The sequence below is a fragment of the Phoca vitulina genome, unplaced genomic scaffold (assembly GCF_004348235.1).
Source record: "Phoca vitulina isolate PV1807 unplaced genomic scaffold, GSC_HSeal_1.0 scaffold7, whole genome shotgun sequence".
NCBI classification, from domain to species: domain Eukaryota; kingdom Metazoa; phylum Chordata; class Mammalia; order Carnivora; family Phocidae; genus Phoca; species Phoca vitulina.
Genome location: NW_022589710.1, coordinates 69,684,023 through 69,702,973, shown reverse-complemented (window position 1 = coordinate 69,702,973; position 18,951 = coordinate 69,684,023). Strand labels below are relative to the sequence as shown.

Genomic DNA, 18,951 nt, shown 5'->3' with positions numbered 1-18,951 from the left:
GCACAGGTGGTGGACTTTACCAAAAAAATACCTTTTGAAGAAAATGAAAATATTGTGGTGACAAAAGAATATCCTACATGCTCCCAGGGGGTCGGGGTCATGTAGACAGAATTAAAACAATCAGAATGGCATCAGACTTCTCAAGAGCAATACTGGAATCAAAAGGCAATTAAATGCCTCCAAAATTCTGAAGGAAAATTATTCCCAATTTAGAATTCCATAGCCAGCCAAACTCTCAGTCAACTGTGGGAATAGGAGAGTAACATTTTCAGACGTACAAGGTCTCAAAAACTTCTACCTCTCATGCACCCTTTCTCAGGTACAGGAAGATGCGCTCAACCAAAATGATAAATCAAGAAAACATGAAAAAAAATAACAAGAAGAAAACATGGACTATGGAGCACAGGGTTCACTGTGGGGAAGACAGCTCTGCACCAACCTGGGGACAAGTGTTGAAAGCGCAGATGGATTGGATTAGCACCAACTTAAAAAGGAAATGAAACAAGGTAATTAGCTCCTAAGGAAACAAAAGGTCAAACAGGAAAAGTAATCACAGTTTATTATATAGCTCAGCTCTGGCATTTATACAGTCTAAAGATATAAACGGTAAAGACTGATCTAAACAAAATTAAATTTTATTGGGAGGTTATGGAGATGCAAAGGGTGCACCTGTGTGGTGAAGAGAAGCAAAGAAAGACTTAAGTCTTAAGTACCTAGAATGGGAAGTCAAACAGTGGAAAAGCATCAGGGGGGCCTGGCTGGTTCAGTCAGTGGAACATGCAACTCTTGATCTCAGGGCTGTAAGTCTGAGCCCCTCGCTGGGTGTAGGGACTAATTAAAAAAATAAAATCTTGGGCGCCTGGGTGGCTCAGATGGTTAAGCGTCTGCCTTCGGCTCAGGTCATGATCCCAGGGTCCTGGAATCGAGTCCCGCATCGGGCTCCCTGCTCCTTGGGAGCCTGCTTCTCCCTCTGCCTCTCTCTCTCTGTCTCTCATGAATAAATAAATAAGATCTTTAAAAATATATATATATATGTTTAAAAATAAAAAAAATAAAATAAAATCTTAAAAAAAATAATAACCAGGTAATATAATAAGCCTTTATTTAGAAACAATAGAAACGGTGGTAATTATGGAAAAAGTATAATTTTTGTACTTTACTAGAAGTAAAAACAGTTACTAGGGAGAGGGAAAGGGGGAGCAAGGGAGTGGCAAAACCCCACACCTACAAAACTATTTGTGGAAACTGTACGTGTACCATTCTCGTCACATCATAGCAAGAGCACATGCGCTCCCCTGACTTCACAACTAATGAAGCCAGTCCTGACCATCTAGCTGAGGCAGTTTGTGCAGGCTTCCCCCCACTACACACATCCACTCCTTCCCATACTCCAGTCTTTAGGAAGCAAGTCACAAGGTGCAGCCCACACTCGGAGAGCCAGGAGAGCTGATCTACTGAAGAGGGAAGGTAAGGTGTCTGGAGTTCTTACAGATGGGACAGTGTCTTTTCTCTGCCTCGTCCCTCATTTATTTACTCATTTATGTCAACAATGGGCTGTAGAGATTTGGGATTTTTTTTAAAGATTTTATTTATTTGAGAGAGAGAGCGAGCGAGCACCAGTGGGGGAGAGAGGCAGAGGGAAAAGCAGGCTCCCTGCTGAACAGAGAGCCCAATGCAGGACTCCATCCCAGGACCTGGGATCATGACCTGAGCCGAAGGCAGACGCTTAACTGAGCCACCCAGGCACCCAGGCACCCCTGGATATTTGTTTTATATATTAAATTATACCTAAAGGTTACTAATCATTAAAAATATGTTACTGGAGCACCTGGGTGGCTCAGTCCATCAAAAACAAGGGAAGTCTAAGAAACTGTCACAGCCCAGGAAAAATGATGGCTAAATGTGACATGATGTGGTGCCCTGGATGAGGTTCTGGAACAGCACAAGGATATTAGGGGAAAACTAGTAAAGTCCAAATAAAATGGGGAGTTTGGTTAAAATTATGTACCACACTGGTTCCTTAATTGTCACAAATGTGCCATAATAATGTAGGATATTAACATTAGGAGAAATTGGAATGCAGGTATGCAGAGACTTTGTACTGTATTTGCAACTCCTCTTGAAACCTAAAGCTATCCTAAAAAGTTTGTTTTTTAAAAATCTACCTATAGGGACGCCTGGGTGGCTCAGTCGTTAAGCATCTGCCTTCAGCTCGGATCATGATCCCAGGGTCCTGGGATCAATTCCCCCATCGGGCTCCCTGCTCAGTGGGGAGCCCCCTTCTCCTTCTCCCACTCCCCCTGCTTGTGTTCCCCCTCTCTGTGCCTCTCTCTGTCAAATAAGTAAGATCTTTAAAAAAAAAAATGCTGAATACACTGAATATTTTGTAAAACAGAAAAACTGGGATGCCTGGATGGCTCAGTAGGTTAAGCGTCTGCCTTCAGCTCACGTCATGATCCCAGGGTCCTGGGATTGAGCCCCGCATCGGATTCCCTGCTCAGCAGGGAGTCTGCTTCTCCCTCTGCCCCTCCCCTAATCACGTGTTCTCTTTCAAATAAAATTTTTAAAATTTTAAAAAATAAAAAATTAAAGCAGAACTGGTTAGATTTTCTAAAGGCACTTTTTAAAAGATTATACTAGATCATACATATGTTTTTGTCATATCAGATTATCAATTTTCATGTAATGCTCTCATTTCACATCTCTACCACCTCATCTTTTCATATATATTTATATTCCCTTTATAGTCACAATGAAACTTATACTGACTACAGACAATGAGATCATACATACACAATCATTCTATTAACAAGCAATACAATTTTCAATAGTCTGACAAATTTTATCAAACCTTCCCTCCTCTCAAAAATTAAAAAGAGGGGCATCTGGGTGGTTCAGTTAGTTGAACACCTGACTCTTGATTTCGGCTCAGGTTGTGATTCCAGGGTCATGAGACTGAGCCGCACTCAGGCAGAGTCTGCTTGTCCCTCTCCCTCTTCCTCTCCCCCTCCCTGGCTCAAGTGTGTGCATGCGCGTGCTCTCTTGCTTTCTCTCTAATAAATAAAATCCTTAAAAAAAAGAATTAACAAAAAGAAAGCAAAGGCCAAAGAAGGAAAGAGCATCATTTTGGTCACTTTACCTCCCCCAGTTTTAGCATGTGAAATTCTGCCAGCAGGCAGTAAAAAGCTAATGTGGTAAAGAAAGTTTGAAAATACATATATTTAGGGACGACTGCGTGGCTCAGTCGTTAAGCGTCTGCCTTCGGCTCAGGTCATGATCCCAGGGTCCTGGGATCGAGCCCCGCATCGGGCTCTCTGCTCAGCAGGGAGCCTGCTTCTCCCTCTCCCACTCCCCCTGCTTGTGTTCCCTCTCTCGCTGTGTCTCTGTCAAATAAATAAATAAAATCTTTAAAAAAAAAAAATGTGGCCTATCCATACAGTTGAATATTATTTGGCTAAAAAAAGGAACAAAATACTGATACAAGCTTCAACAGGTTAGACCTCACAAACATGTACTTAAGTGAACCAAGCCAGAAACAGAAGGCCACATATTGGGGCACCTGGGTGGCTCAGTCAGTTAAGTGTCTGCCTTCAGGGGCGCCTGGGTGGCTCAGTCGTTGAGCGTGTGCCTTTCGGCTCAGGTCATGATCCCAGAGTCCTGGGATCGAGCCCCGCATTGAGCTCCCTGCTCGGCAGGAGGCCTGCTTCTCCCTCTCCCACTCCCCCTGCTTGTGTTCCTTCTCTCGCTGTGTCGCTGTCAAATAAATAAATAAAATCTTAAAAAAAAAAAAAAAAAGTGTCTGCCTTCGGCTCAGGTCATGATCCCAGAGTCCTGGGATTGAGCCCCACGTGGGGCTCCCTGCTTAGTTGAGAGCCCGCTTCTCCCTCTCCCTCTGCCTCTCTCCCCTGCTTGTTCTCTCAAATAAATAAAATCTTTAAAAAAAGGCCACATAGTGCATAATTCCATTTATATGAAATGTCCTTAGAGACAGGAAGCAGATTGGCGGTTGCCAAGGGCTAGAGGGAGAGAAGGGTGGTGAGTGACTGCTAATGGGTTCAGGGTTTCTTTTGGGGGTTATAAAAATATTCTAGAATCAGAAGTTTGAGTAACCTGGTGAATTTTTTCATATATGGATATTTCAGTATAATAGATCCAGAATTTTTTTTTAAATTAATGATGCAGACCAAAGAAAACAAAACACAAAACCCAACTTTGGGACCTAACCTATTTTAGCTTTGTCATGAAATCACAGAAAACTTCATTGCTCAATCTTTTTATCCTATGCTCCCCTTTTGATAAACAACAAAAATCTCAAGCCCTCTTCAATTTATTTAGAAATTTCCAAATACATAATACCTTACCTATTGTGACTAAAAAGCAAAGTGACCAATGGTAATATTAGAAGTAAAAATGTACATATGTTTTTGGTTCTGAAGTTTCAGAACAAAAATTATAGATATATATTTTTTATTTGGGGGGGGGCAGAGGCTCCACACCCAGCATGGAGCCTGACGCGGGGCTCAATCTCAGGATCCCGAGATCATGCCCTGAGCCAAAATCAGGAGATGGACACTTAACCCACTGAGCCACCCAGGTGCCCCCAGAACAAAAATTACACAGTGCAGAGTCAAAGGAGGAATATTACTTGCTTAAAAAGAGGTAAAACTGGGGCACCTGGCTGGCTCAGTTGGAAAAGCATGTGACTCCTGATCTCAGGGTCGTGAGTTCAAGCCCCATGTTGGGTGTAGAGATTACTTTAAAAAAGAAAGTGAAACAAAACAATGATTCTTTCATTTTCTGATGTTTAGTTTTTGTTTTGGTGAAAGCAGGAGAGGCTAAACAGTGTGGCGGAGGAGTGTCACTTCCCCAGCTTATATAACAAAGTTAGGTTCATATTTTAAGCCAAATCCAAAAAGGACTCCTGGAGGGTCTCAATCATTTTCAAAACATGACATTTTTGGATAAAAACAGAAATGTTATACCCCTTTGTAGGCTTCCAATAGTGAGTTATTTTCTAAATATAACACTGTATTATAATAACAAACATATTTTATCCAGCTATACACTGCCTACTCTTTCCCAAATAAGAATCACTAAATTCTACTCAAGGGAGGATGTGCTCCATCAGGTACCTCCTGTTCAGAAACTTCATCCGTGGAACACGAACTGCCAGAGGCAGTGGAGAGATACAATTCCAGAGCTTGCCACAAAGCAGTTCCAGAATGGAAATTCTATCGACTGACTCATCATTTTCTACTTGTACCCTTGTATCTCCTCCAATCTTACCTTCCTCAAACCTAATCTAACCTAATCTAATCCTTTTATCTCCTTTTCTAAACTTAAATCACAAGAATAAACTGAATGAATGAAATCGTGTAGGCCTAAAAATCACAAAAATCTATAAAGTGTATGCAACTGATGGATCACTAAATTCTACCCCTGAAACTGATAACACAGTTTATGTTAACTAAATTGAATTTAAATAAAGAATTAAAAAAAAAAAAAAAGGCATACCTCTCAGCAGACGCCAGCACACAATGCCAGATGCCTTCCTTATGTATGTTCCTGGAACTTATAACAAGCCCAAAGAAACATGAAAAGGAAGATTAGAAAATCTTGAGTTGTTTGAGTATGACTGAGAAAAACCCTGATGTGACTTAACCTAAGTGTTTTTTTTTTTTTTGAAGATTTTATTTATTTATTTATTTGACAGAGAGAAAGACAGCAAGAGAGGGAACACAAGCCGGGGGAGTGGGAGAGGGAGAAGCAGGCTTCCCGCGGAGCAGGGAGCCCGATGTGGGGCTCGATCCCAGGACCCTGGGATCATGACCTGAGCTGAAGGCAGACGCTTAACCACTGAGCCACCCCGGCGCCCCTTAACCTAAGTTTAGTTGTAGAACAATAAATTTATACTTCTTGCACACACACATGAAAAAAAGGCGAATGTTTTAATATTAAAGACTCCATAATTATAGCATCTATTCTGAATCTGTTTGCATCCTGAAACTATAACCCAATGGATAAAACAAAGCATGCCTTTGCCTCTTGGATGACACCCTTGCAGAATTCGAGAAATGAAGGCAGTCAGGACTCCCTGGGTCCCTTCCCCACAGCCATGCTCAGGTGGTTGAGTGCGGTTCTGTTCTGAAATCGGCCACCTCTGTGTACACAGATCTAACTCCATGATAACCTAACCACACTAGTACATGACATGTGCACATATCCCAGGAAGAGTTCACTTTGCTTGTCAATGACCATGCTGCACCTAAGGAAAGAGTTTTACAAGGCCATGTCCCCCACCAGCTGGTCAGGTGCCTGCCTCCATCCCACCCCCCACCGAGGCAGGGCTCCTGGCCACAGCCAGACAGTGTACCAGGTCATTCAATCTGCCATGGGACCAAAGGCCGACAGACCCATCTCTTCAGATGCAAATTTTAAGCATGACAAACTACAGGGAAGGGTGGTACTACATGAAAATACAGAACATGCCTCTTCCTAAATCAAGAATGAGTAAGCCCAAATGATGCAGATGTCTCTATTACAAGTCTTTGGTTGAGCAAACAAAAAGGAAAAACAGCTTCATCGGACTGTGTGACTAAGAGATTACAAAACAGGGTGTTACGGGAGTCTGGGCAAAAAAATATAGAGAGTATTCATTATGCAGTTTAAAAACACTTTTTATTTCAAAATGAGAAACAAATTAACATAATATCACAACACTAAATTTATGTATTTAAGTGCTAATCAAAGATACATATATGGAATAGTTTTCTTTCCTAACTAAAGAAAGGCAACTAACATATTTTTAAGGGGTATCTGGCTGGCTCAGTTGGGAGCATGAGACTTTTTTTTTTAAGATTTTATTTATTTGACAGAGACACACAACAAGAGAGGGAACACAAGCAGGGGGAGTGGGAGAGGGAGAAGCAGGCCTCCACGGAGCAGGGAGCCCCATGCGGGGCTCGACCCTAGGACCCTGTGATCATGACCTGAGCCGAAGGCAGATGCTTAACGACTGAGCCACCCAAGCACCCCAAAACTTTTTTTTTTTTAAAGATTTATTTTTGTATCTTGAGAGAGAGCACTCACGCACACACACGTGGTGGGGGGTGTAGAATCTCAAGCAGACTCCCCCTGAGGGCAGGGCCTAACACAGGGCTTGATCTCACCACCCTGAGATCATGACCTAGGCCAAAATCAGGAGTCAGACACTTAACTGACTGAGCCACCCAGGTGCCCTGAGCACGAGACTCTTGATCTTGGGGTTGTGAGTTCAAGCCCCACATTGGGTGTAGAGATTACTTAAAAATAAAATATTAAAGGGGTGCCTGGGTGGCTCAGTCGGTTGAGCGGCTGCCTTCGGCTCAGGTCATGATCCCAGGGTCCTGGGATCGAGTCCCGCATCGGGCTCCCTGCTCTGCGGGGAGCCTGCTTCTCCCTCTCTCTCTGCCTACTTGTGTTCTCTATCTCTCTGTCAAATAAATAAATAAAATTAAAAAAAAATAAATATTAAAAAAATAAAATAAAATCTTGAAAAAATATATATACATATAAAAATATATATATTGGTGGGGGGGCACCTGGGTGGCTCAGTCAGTGAAGCGTTTGCCTTCGGCTCAGGTCATGATCCCAGGATCCAGAGATCTTCAAGGGCTCCCTTGAGGAAGCCCTTGCTCCTCAGGGCTCACTGCTCAGTGGGGAATCTGCTTCTCCTTCTGCCCCTACCCCCCAACTTGGGCTCACTCTCTGGTGCATTCTCTCAAATAAATAAATAAAATCTTTTAAAATATACACATATTTTTTAAAAAAATTCTCTCGGGAGAAAGGAAATGGGAAAAGAGACAACTCACACCTTTACATCTTTTTGAATCATGAGTTTTCCCAAAAGAGTATACATCTTTTAATGATTTCAAAAAAGACAAAATAGAAAGCAGGAACAATTAAAAAAAAAAAAAAAATGGACAGGGGCACCTGGGTGGCTCAGTTGTTAAGCGTCTGCCTTTGGCTCAGGTCATGATCCCAGGGTCCTGGGATCAAGCCCCACATCGGGCTCCCTGCTCAGCGGGAAGCCTGCTTCTCCCTCTCCCACTCCCCCTGCTTGTGTTCCCACTCTCATTGTGTCTCTCTCTGTCAAATGAATTAAAAAAAAAAAAAAATGGATAAAGTGGAATTCATCGAAATTTAAAATTATTGATTATTAAAAGGCACAGCCAAAAAACATATAGTCAAGCCCTAGATTGGGAAAAAATATTTGCAACATAGGTACTTGGCAAAAAAGACTTGTACTCAAATACATAAGGAATTCCTATACTCAATAATAAAAAGACAATCTGACTTTCTAAATGGGTAAAAGATGTAAGAGACACTTCACAAAAGCGGGTACATACAAAAGGCCAATAAGCATGTGAATAAGTGCTCATTATCAGTCATCAGAGAAATGCTCATGAAACCCATTCGACAAGATGCCACTACACATCCACTAGAATGTGAAGATGAAAACAAACAATACCAAATGCCAGAGGGGATATAAAGCAACCGGAACACTCACACATTGCTGGTCCAAGTGTAAAATGTACAAGCACTCTGGGTTTGTTTCTTTAAAAGTTAATGATACATCCGGGCTCTGCTCAACTGAGTGTGGAGCCTGCGTGAGCTTCTCTCTCCCTCTGCTCACGTGCTACCTCTCTACATAAATAAATAAATAAAGTTAATGACACATCTACCCTATGAGCAATCCCACTCATAGGTATTTATCCAGAAGAAATGAAAATGTACGTCCACATGGTCTCCTACAAGAATGAGTGCCCCCGCCCCCTCCGAGATGTGCTTCAGGAGGAAAATGGCTTAACTGTGTAAATCCATACAACACAACATTACTCAGGAACAGAAAGGAACCACTGACACAGGCAGCAACACGTATGAATTTCAAAAATGTTATGCTGAGTGAAAGAAGCTGAATGTAAAAAAATACATATTGTATCATCCATCTCAATTTATATGAAATTCTACAATAGGCAGAACTAACCTGTGGTTATAAAAACCAGATCATTGTTGCCGAGGAGTGGTGGGGGGGTGATGGATGATTGGCAAGGGGCATGAGGGAATTTTCTGGGCCATATCTTGACACGCATTCATCAAAACAGAATGAACAATATATTTAAGATCTTGGCACTTCACTATATGTAAATTATATCTCAATTTTTTTAAAAAAAGCAGAATTTGCTAACATTAATGTACATATTCAGACAAGATCGGGCGCGTTCATAGTGGTATGGTCGCAGACTGTTGTACATATTCAGAAATCATAACTCCCAACATTAACTGAAAGATGGTTAAGAATGGTTTTGTTCAGGGGCGCCTGGGTGGCTCAGTCGTTAAGCGTCTGCCTTCGGCTCAGGTCATGATCCCAGGGTCCTGGGATGGAGTCCTGCATTGGGCTCCCTGCTCAGCGACAAGCCTGCTTCTCCCTCTCCCGCCGCTAACCCTGCTTATGCTCTGACAAATAAATAAATTAAATTAAAATGGTTTTGTTCTGAGAACAGAATAAAACTGAGATGTGGCGACAGATGCCTCGTCCCCCTCAAGATTCCTGGGCATTGGTTTACGCACATCTCCCAGTTCATCAAGTCCCTCCTGGCACTGCTATAAAGGGATTTTTGCAGCAGATGTAATTAAGGCCCCAAATCACTTGACCTTAAGATAGGGAGATTATCCTGGTGGGCCTGACCTAATCATATGCCTCTTTATTTTTTAAGCTTTTTTTTTTTTTTTTTTTTACAATTTTATTTTTAAGTAATCTCTATACCCAACACAGGGCTCAAACTCATGACTCTGAGAACAAAAGTCTCATGCTCTTCTGACTGAGGCAGTGAGGGATCCCTCAAATAAGCCCTTTAAATCTGGGTCTAGAAGCCACAAGAAGAGAAGTCAGAGATTCAAAGTGTGAGAGGAATTCACGGTGTGGGAGCTCTTCCACTCTGACTTTGAAGATGGAGGCGGCCACCTCAGGGAGCTGAGAGCCCCCAGCTGATAGCCAGGAAACAAGGAAAGCAGGACGTCAGTACTCCAACCAGAAGAACTGCCAAGGGCCTACAAGAGCACTGTGACTCTGGAAGACAACTGCAGCCCAACACACAGTTGCAGCCACGTGAGCCACTCATCCACAGTAACCGAAATAAATGTGACTGTTTTAACCACTAAATTTATAGTAATCTATCACATAGTTAAGTAGAAATCTAATACAAATTTCAGACTACAAAAGCTTTAGAACTTAATGATATTTTAGTTAAAAAGAATAGAAATTATGGATGAACCTCAGGGACAATATGCTAAATCACAAATAGCCAGTCACAAAAAGACGAGTGCTATACTCTTAATCCTGGGATTGTGAGTTTGAGCCCCACGTTCAGTGTAGAGATTACTAAAAAAATAAACTTAAAAAAAAAAGACAAATGCTGCATGATTCTACTTATATGAGGTATCTAAAGTAGACAAATTCATTGAATCAGAAAGTAGAATTGTGTTTGGGGGTGGAGGGTAGAGGATGGAAAGTTGTTATTTAATGGACACAGAGTTTCAGTTTTGCAAGATGAAAAGGTCCTAGAGATCTGTTGCACAACAATGTAAATATACTTAATGTGTTTTTTACCACAATTGTAAAAGAATAGAAATTAGCATTTTACCCGTTTGGTCAATAACATCAGGTCTTGATCCCAGGGTCCTGGGATCGAGCCCCGCATCCGGATCCCTGCTCTGCGGGAAGCCTGCTTCTCCCTCTCCCACTCCCCTGCTTGTGTTCCCTCTCTCGCTGTATCTCTCTCTGTCAAATAAATAAAATCTTTAAAAAAATAAAAAATAAATAATAAAAAATAAACAGGCACAATAAGTGAATTTAAGAAAAAACACCCCATGTGGATTCACCACAGAAATGAAGGCCCGATCAGCTTTTACCGATCACCTACTCTGTGAAGATCACGAATACCAACCACTATGACAATGTGGTGCCTGAAACAGCCCACATTAGACCGCAACCCCAAGGAGTCACCAGAGCCACACTGCATCACCTGGGCTTCTGAAATGGAAGAGCTGGCCAAGGACTTCCCAGATGAAGGCATTATTGTGACAGCAAGGTGGTTCAAAGCATGAATATCTAGCAAAAATATCTGAATTAGAAGCCTGACTTCACAGCTTATATACCTCTGGCTTAAGTAAACTGCCCTCTCTGACCTCAGTTTCGTCCACAACAGAATGGGGGGATTACAGCACCAATTTTATCTGGTTCAGTCATAACTTCGCTAATACCAGTTTTATTAGTAGTGGTAAAGTGAGCTTCAGAGAGGCTGGGACATAAATTTCCATATTATGCAATCAGCCAGGGAACAATCCAAGGTTTAAACTGAGGCAACTGGAATATTTTAGAACCAAGGAAATAATGTCTACTTTACATATATACTTAACTCAGCTTAAAATGCTTGTTCTATTGATACTCACCTACCCACTTTATTAAGTATGGACAACATTACTAAACATATTTAAAAGCACAGATCCAAACTGCCTTCATCGGACTTCAAAAATTAATTAAAACATAATATTTTAATAACTTTGTATGTTGAGAGATGGTAACTACACCTTTCATGGTGAGCATTTTGTAATGTCTATAACCGTTGAATACGTTGTACACCTGAAACTAATATAATACTGTATGTTAACTATACTTCAATTAAAATAAGTACATTTTTATTTTTATTTTTTAAAGATTTTATTTATTTGACAGAGACAGTGAGAGAGGGAACAAAAGCGGGGGTGGGGGGGCGGAGAGGGAGAAGCAGGCTTCCCGCTAAGAAGGGAGCCCAATGCCAGGCTCGATCCCAGCACCCTGGGATCATGACCTGAGCTGAAGGCAGATGGCTAACGAGACTGAGCCACTCAGGTACCCCAAAATAAGTACATTTTTAAAAATAGTTAAGACAAAGGGGCGCCTGGGTGGCTCAGTCGGTTAAGCGTCTGCCTTCGGCTCAGGTCATGATCCCGGAGGCCTGGGATCGAGCCTCGCATGAGGCTCCCTGTTCTGCAGGAAGCCCACTTCTCCCTCTCCCACTCCCCCTGCTTGTGTTCCCTTTCTCACTGTCTCTCTCTGTCAAATAAATAAATAAAATCTTTAAAAAAAAAAAAATAGTTAAGACAAAACTAAATTCTGAATTCATTTTGATGAAAGAATATATTAACCGGGAGGCTGTAGGGCAGAAACACAAAAGGATGCCCTAGGAGAAAGCATGTAGATAACCTCTAAATTAGCACGCCTGCCTTAGGAGGTAATATTCTCAGGAAAAATTTAAAAGGTCACTAATAACCTCCTAGAAGCCTCCTAGAAGCCAAATCCAATAGATTTGTCCATCCAAATCTTCCTTGATCTTTTTGCCAACTTGACACTGACCTCCTCCTCCACCTACCCACAGGGCAACTCCGCAGTCTCTAAGTGTCAGAAGCTCTCGGAGAGACACTGACTTTCAACAGGATGATGAGATCTCCCAAATCTTTATCTCCGTCCTAAATATTTGTCTTGAACTCCAGACCTGAATCTCCAACTGCCCACTGGCCCACTTGGGCACCCCATAAGCACTTCCGACTTAACCTATCCAAAACCAAGCTCACCATCTCCCCCTCCTCCTGTTTTCCACCTTCTTGATGGGTGTCACCAGCCAGAGAGCCACCCAAGTTAGAGACAGGGAAGTAATTCTAGACGCATTCGTTCAATAAACATTTATTGAGTGCTTATAAAAATCCCTGACCCCATGGAGATCATGGATATTAAGTGAAAGAGACAGACAATAACTAAGAAAATAATTAAGTAAAATGATAGTACTGTAGACAGTGAAAGTGCTAAGGAGCACGGGGAAGTGGGGACACAGTGATATGCAGAAGAGCAGGCTCGGGATGAGCCTGGGTGTGCTTATGTGAAGGCCAGAGTGGGAAGATGAGGGGAAGATACGGGGGCAGAGTGCCTTTAGGACATTGGCCAAAACTTAGCAGAGAAGTGACATGTCACTCCAACTTATGTTCTAGCAGCTCGCTCTGGCTGCGATCACTGTTGCTCCATCTCTTCCAGATGGCAGCCCCACCCTTACGCTGGTCTGGTCACTCCCAAGTCAGGGCCACTGTAACTAGTGAAGCCATTTCTAGTCCATTTGTATCACTGTTCCTACTGTCCCTGCCCTAAGTCAGGAGCTCTCAGTCCTCACTTGGGCCTAATGGCTTCCCACCGAATCTCATCTTGGTTCAAATCACCTGCCCACCTGCCATACTACCTATGCTTTCTAAAGTATCACCTCACTCTTAAGAATCCTCCAAGGACGCCTGGGTGGCTCAGTCGGTTAAGCGTCTGCCTTCAGCTCAGGTCATGATCCCCGGGTCCTGGGATCGAGTCCCACATCGGGCTCCTTGCTGAGCAAGGAGCCTGCTTCTCCCTCCGCCTGCCTCTGTCTCTCTCTCTCTCTGATAAATAAATAAAATCTTAAAAAAAAAAAAAAAAAAAATTCCAATCCCCCCCCCCAAAAAAAGAATCCCCCCAATCCTCCTTCTTGCCTTCCTTCCCTGATCTTCCCTTTCCACTCTCACCCTTCCCAACTTTAGTCCCCTTTATGGCAGCACCGCTTCAGGGCCTATGTCCTCCAGAATGGCCACTACCAATCTCACCCCTCACACATCTGGCCAGTTGTACATTTTCTTCAAGGCTCATACCCAGAATCCCCTTCTCAGGGCACTGAGCACAATATTTAACCTAATCTGCCGTACCCTACGATTTCCTCTGTCTCCCACCAGACTATGAGCTCCTGGAGGCCAGTGACTGTCTTTTATCTCTACTTCCCCAACTACTTAGCACAGCACCTGCCATTCAGTTGGTTCTCGATTTAAGACCATGCTTTCACCACTTAATATGCTAATCATTTCTACTCTATGTCCTGAAATTTGACACTTAAAACCTGCCTGTACTTCTGTTTAGGATATTACTGATCACTTCTTTGTTATATAAAGTTCTGGTTTCTTATCATATTCCACTTATGTTTCCATGTTACACGAATCCTACAAATTAATAAGTTTTGACATTTATAGTCCCATATGGAAAGCTACACAATGGCTTATCTATTTTCAACATTATGAAACATGCTTAAGAATGTTTAATTTTTTTAAATGTATAATTTTAAATAACTACAGCTAAGTTTTTATTTATTTCAAAATATTTAAGATACTATGTGCCCCTCCCCAGTGGCATTTTCTCTCTCATCCTCCCTGGAGGTACTGTCCTGACTCCCATGCATGTCCTTCCACCTTTACCTGTATTTTCAGTGTTTTTAGAAGGCACTTCCAAGCAAAGTGAAGGAGCCAGGTCACGATGAAGTTACCACCCTGGGTCCTCCGCCCCCTCGCTAACGCCACAGGGCTGCCGGGCTCCACTGCAACATGATGTTGCATTCTCCGATGACCTGGAGAAACTGGCTCTTAGTGCCTGGCTTCCCACACGCAGCTCCCCACAATCTGAACTTTTTAATATTTAGTATCATTATAAATATTTTATAATATTTAGTATCATTTAATGTTTAGTATCAAACAGAACAATGAATCAAATTTCCCACCCTAACTAAGGCTGCCAATCCCTGAAAGAGGTAAATCCAGAACTGTAATAAGATCATGGGACTTAAGAACCTCGCCCCAATTTCCTAATGGGTTTTTCACTGAACTATTACCATGTCTTCTGAGCTAATGATTCTGGTCAGTAGCTTAGTCATGCTGGACCCAAAAAAGCCTTAGAATTTAAAGCAAAGAATCAAAGAACTGCCCTTTCGTATGCCAGTTTAAATAGTGTACCTCAAATTTTCCGTTCTCACACTTTTTAAAAACATTTCTGCAAGTCCTCCTTATCAAACGCTTAATACGTAAATTCTTAATGTGTTGTTTAAACAATAGAACAATAAGCAGCAACAATTCTATCACCAAACTACCTGGATCTACAAACCTTACGTTATTTATGAAACCATCCAACCCACCAGGCATTAATGTTACTTTTCTAATGCTTTAAGGGTTTTTCAAGGGAAGAGGTGCACCGCGTGTGACACCCGCGTCGGGGCGGCCTCCAGTCGAGCGGCCCAGGTGAGCGCCGTGGACGGAACACTTCGCGCCCGGCACCTCGAAGGCAGGGCTCGCCGAGGGGGCGACGCGGAAGCGGCCTCCCGGCAGGGACCCCGCACGCCCGCCACCAGCCCCGCAGCCCGTCGCCCGCGAGCATGACAGGCGCGCCCGCCCAGGGCGGTGCCGCGGGAGAGGGCGGGGGCCGGAAGGAAGAGGGCGGATTCGGACAAAGCCGGCCGGGCCGGCCCCCCTCCCCGCGCGCCGCGCTCCCGGGGGCGGCCGTCTGTCCCCCAGGCCCAGCCGCGAGGCTCCGGGGGTCCGCAGCTGTTCCGCGAGCCGCCGCCCCCGCCCGCAGCACTGCCGAGCCGGGGGCGCGGGGCCGGAGCCGGGGAGGGGCCGGGGTGGGGAAGGGGCTGTGGCCGCGGATGAGGCGGGCGAGGGCCGGGGCCGCGGTGCCGGGACGCGCCGGGGAGGACCACCAGAAGGGGACAGGGATGAGGGCCCGGGAAGAGGACCCGCAGGGGATGCGGCCGAGGGCGGGGGCCCGGGGCCGCGCTCCGGGGAGGGGACGTGGGTGAGGAGCGCGGACCGGGGCGCGGCCGGGAAGGGGAACGAGGGCTCACCGTGCTGCTCCCGCGGGGCCGCGCGCTCGCGCTGTCAGCACCGGGAGGTCGCGGGCGCGTGCGCGGAGCAGGACTGCGCAGGGCCCGCCGCTTCGGCTGCCTCGGGCGCGGCGCCGCGGTCACGAGCGAGGGGCGCTGGCGCGGCCGCCCCGCAGCATCCTCGGCCGCCCGCGAGCGCTGTCCCCCGCGGCTCCTCCCCGCAGCCGCCGCCCCGCGCCCGCCGGCTCTGCTCTGCTCCGGCTCCGCCGCTCCCGCCGCCGAAAATGGCGTCTCGGCGTCCCTCCCCCGGCTCGGCGCTCCCGCCCCACAATGCCGCGCGCCGCCCGTGACGTCACCTGCCCGCCTCCGGGGGGCGGGGCGCGGCCGGGAAAGAGGTTCCCGGCGCGGCGTGGAGCCCTGCGGACGCGCGGGCAGGGGGCGCTGGGGCGGGGCGCCGCCACCCCGGACCACCGCGTCCGGGTCCTTCCCTCCTGCTCGCCCGTCTCCGGAGTGATGTCCACTGTGTGCCAAGCCCCGTCCTCACGCGTTTTATGCGCGCGTTTCAATCTCCCTGGAACCCGCAAGGACGGCTTTCAGCAGCCTCTCCAGAGGAAGGGGTCCTAAGGGGCTAGGCTAAGCCCGGAGGGCTCTCTGCCTTCTCCAGGAAGATCTAGTCTTTGATCAAGACCCTGGCCCTCCCCATCTCATTATTCCCTCGCGGCCCCCAGGATCCTCGAGAATGGGAGCTCAGAGGGAGTTTCCAGGCGCTTCCCTCGGCCACACAGGCCTCGCACGGACGGCACCGCGAGTGCCTGGCAAGTGCAGAGACGCCACCCCGGGCTGCCGCACCCCCCCCCCCCCTGGCGGCAGTGCCACGACCTCCAGCCCCGCCTGAAGGGCAGTACTTCCAGGTCAGAGAGCACTCCTGGGCCTCATGCTGCTGCATCGCCAGCCCTGCAGGCCTGACTCAGCAGCCAGCCAGGAGGACGCAGGCGGATTCAGTGGGCAAGGCTCAGCTCTCTTTGCCTGACCACCGCCACCAGGTGCCTGCAGATGTCCCCAGTGCAGGGCCCTGTGGCATTATTAACCAGGAGGCGTTCCTCCACCCCCACTTGCTTTTCAACTGCTGTGCTCTTCAGATGTATGAACCCAGCACCTGCAGCCGTTTTAACCCTGGAATTACATAGTCACAGGGAAGTAAGTGCTCCTAGATTGTCACAGAGAGGCCCAGTTACTTTGCTTTCATATAAATGCAAAGGTCAGCTAAAAAGGGGTGAGGGAGAAGAGTGAATCAAACCACCTTTCCACACTCCCTTAGTGATTTGGCCACTGCTCCTCAACAAGCACCTAGGGTCTGGGCCCACAGCTGTAATGAAAGTGCTCTAGAGAAGAGAGGAGCAGGCTGAGTGAGGCTCCTTTCTCTGTGACTCTGGGCTTAGTGACTGTTCCCTCCACTCACCCTGAAACCTGAGATGCTTGATGTCCTCTTCTAATGAGTAGCCTCCTTCCTATTGCTCTGATCCATCCCTCTCCATCCCCACTGCTGCCACTCTGTTTAGGCTTTCTTATCTTGTTCTTTTATTCCCTCAACAAATATTTGTTGAGCTGCCATGATCCCCACCATAAGAGCCAAGGTGCGCTGGTAAAGAGGATAAGATACCCGCTCTAGTTCGCACAGTGCTGTGCAGAGAAAGATAAGGTACTGGCGAGGTGTGGGAGTGCACTCTGAAGCAGTCAAGTGAGCTGAGACCTAAGTGACCAGAAGGAGCCAACTGAGCAAAACTGGTAGGGAGAACACTCCAGGCAAAGGTCCTCAGGCAGGAATGAGTCTGGAGTAATGGGGAAAGAGAGAAAAGGCCAATTCATCCACCACATGTGCAGGTCCCCTGAATCTGATCCTGCTACTTCCCTTGTGGAAACTCTCTGATGCACCCATCGTTCAGGGCGAGGGGCTGGGGCACAGGCATTTCGGGCCATCCTCACTCAGAGTCTCACACCGAGACTAACAATCACCCACCCTCGCTGGGCAGCCCTGGGCATTCTCAGTCGCTTTCAATCCTCTGATCCTCAGGAACTCCAAGAGAGACACTGTTATCCCCATTTACAGATGGTGCAGCTAAGGCCCTAAAGGTTCCCTGGTTTGCTTGCTGCTTCCAAGGATTAACTCAGCTTTAGGAATCGGAAGGGAGCAGCTCTATGGTTCCTATGTGGGCACTCGCAGAGCTGAGGAGAGCCTTTGTGGTGGAAAAGCCTCCACAAGGCTACCCAGGGGCAGCAAATCCATTATCTGTCCTTCCCCACAAACCTAGAAGACCAGGGCCCTGGGAAGCACACACCTGTTGGCACAAGTCCTGGTGACTTTGAGCATCCTTTTGACCAACAGCCTGCTGGGCTAGCCAGGGTCCCAGAGGGTTAACCAGGGTCCTGGAGGGTGGCGCTGTGTTCGAAGCGGGCAGCATTGGACGTTTGGAGCAGGCTCTCTCCTGGCTCCCTTAAGTGCTCTTCCCTTCTGAAAAAGGCACCCTGCCCGGGTGAGCCACCTCCTCCTCCTCTCTGTCTCTCCTTCCTCCTGCTTTCCGCAAACATAGATGCCTTGTCCTCTGCCCTTCTTCCCCTCCTTCTCTGACCCTTTCACTTTCCTGTTGTGAAAGCTGAGAGGAGAGATCAGCAGGCAGCCCGGAGACCTAAACAGTGACTGGCGCTGGGGTACAGATTTGGAGGCAGCCTACAGGACCCAGATGAAGCCAAAGCTGAAGTCCCTTGGTCAAGGAGGAGTGAAAACACCCACATGCCAAACTCCTGCAGTTGACCAGGCACCTGGGAGTCAGAGATAAATCAGGAGCATACAGTCTCCATTCCCGATATTTACTGAGTACGACTGGTGTCAGGTGTGAAGCTGGCAGTGGGAGGACAGACACCCCTGCGCTGGCCAGCAGCCTGTGGAACTGAGACAGAAGGCTCAGCCCCGGCTCAGGTTCTGAGGGGGGTGGCTCTATGTCCCTCAAGGGTCAGGGGTTTCCTTGGAAGAGGGACATTCATATGGCAGGTGGGAAGGATCCAGCAGTTGAAGTCCAAGCGATGGAACTGTAGGGAGAAAACAGTGCCCAACACAGAACAAATCACACAATCATCTGTCTCATTTGGAGCATGGAGGGGGTCCTATCTTTTCACTGTAAATGTCTGTGGATGTCTCTGTCCAGGAGCAGCCCTTTGGGGGAGATTGGGA

At 46.4% G+C, this 18,951-nt stretch overlaps 1 protein-coding gene across 7 annotated transcripts in view; it reads right to left on the bottom strand.

The window, feature by feature from the left end:
* The window catches only part of KLC1 (kinesin light chain 1), a 58,278-nt gene extending 42,383 nt beyond the window's left edge, over positions 1 to 15,895 (bottom strand). For 2 of the 7 annotated variants that reach the window (XM_032406002.1, XM_032406001.1), the window contains exon 1: positions 15,747 to 15,895. The gene's annotated coding sequence lies outside the window, so the exon portion shown is untranslated. The remainder of the gene's footprint in view (positions 1 to 15,746) is intronic. The other 5 variants (XM_032406006.1, XM_032406005.1, XM_032406007.1 and 2 more) reach the window with 3 other exon arrangements.
* Positions 15,896 to 18,951: the final 3,056 nt, after the last annotated feature.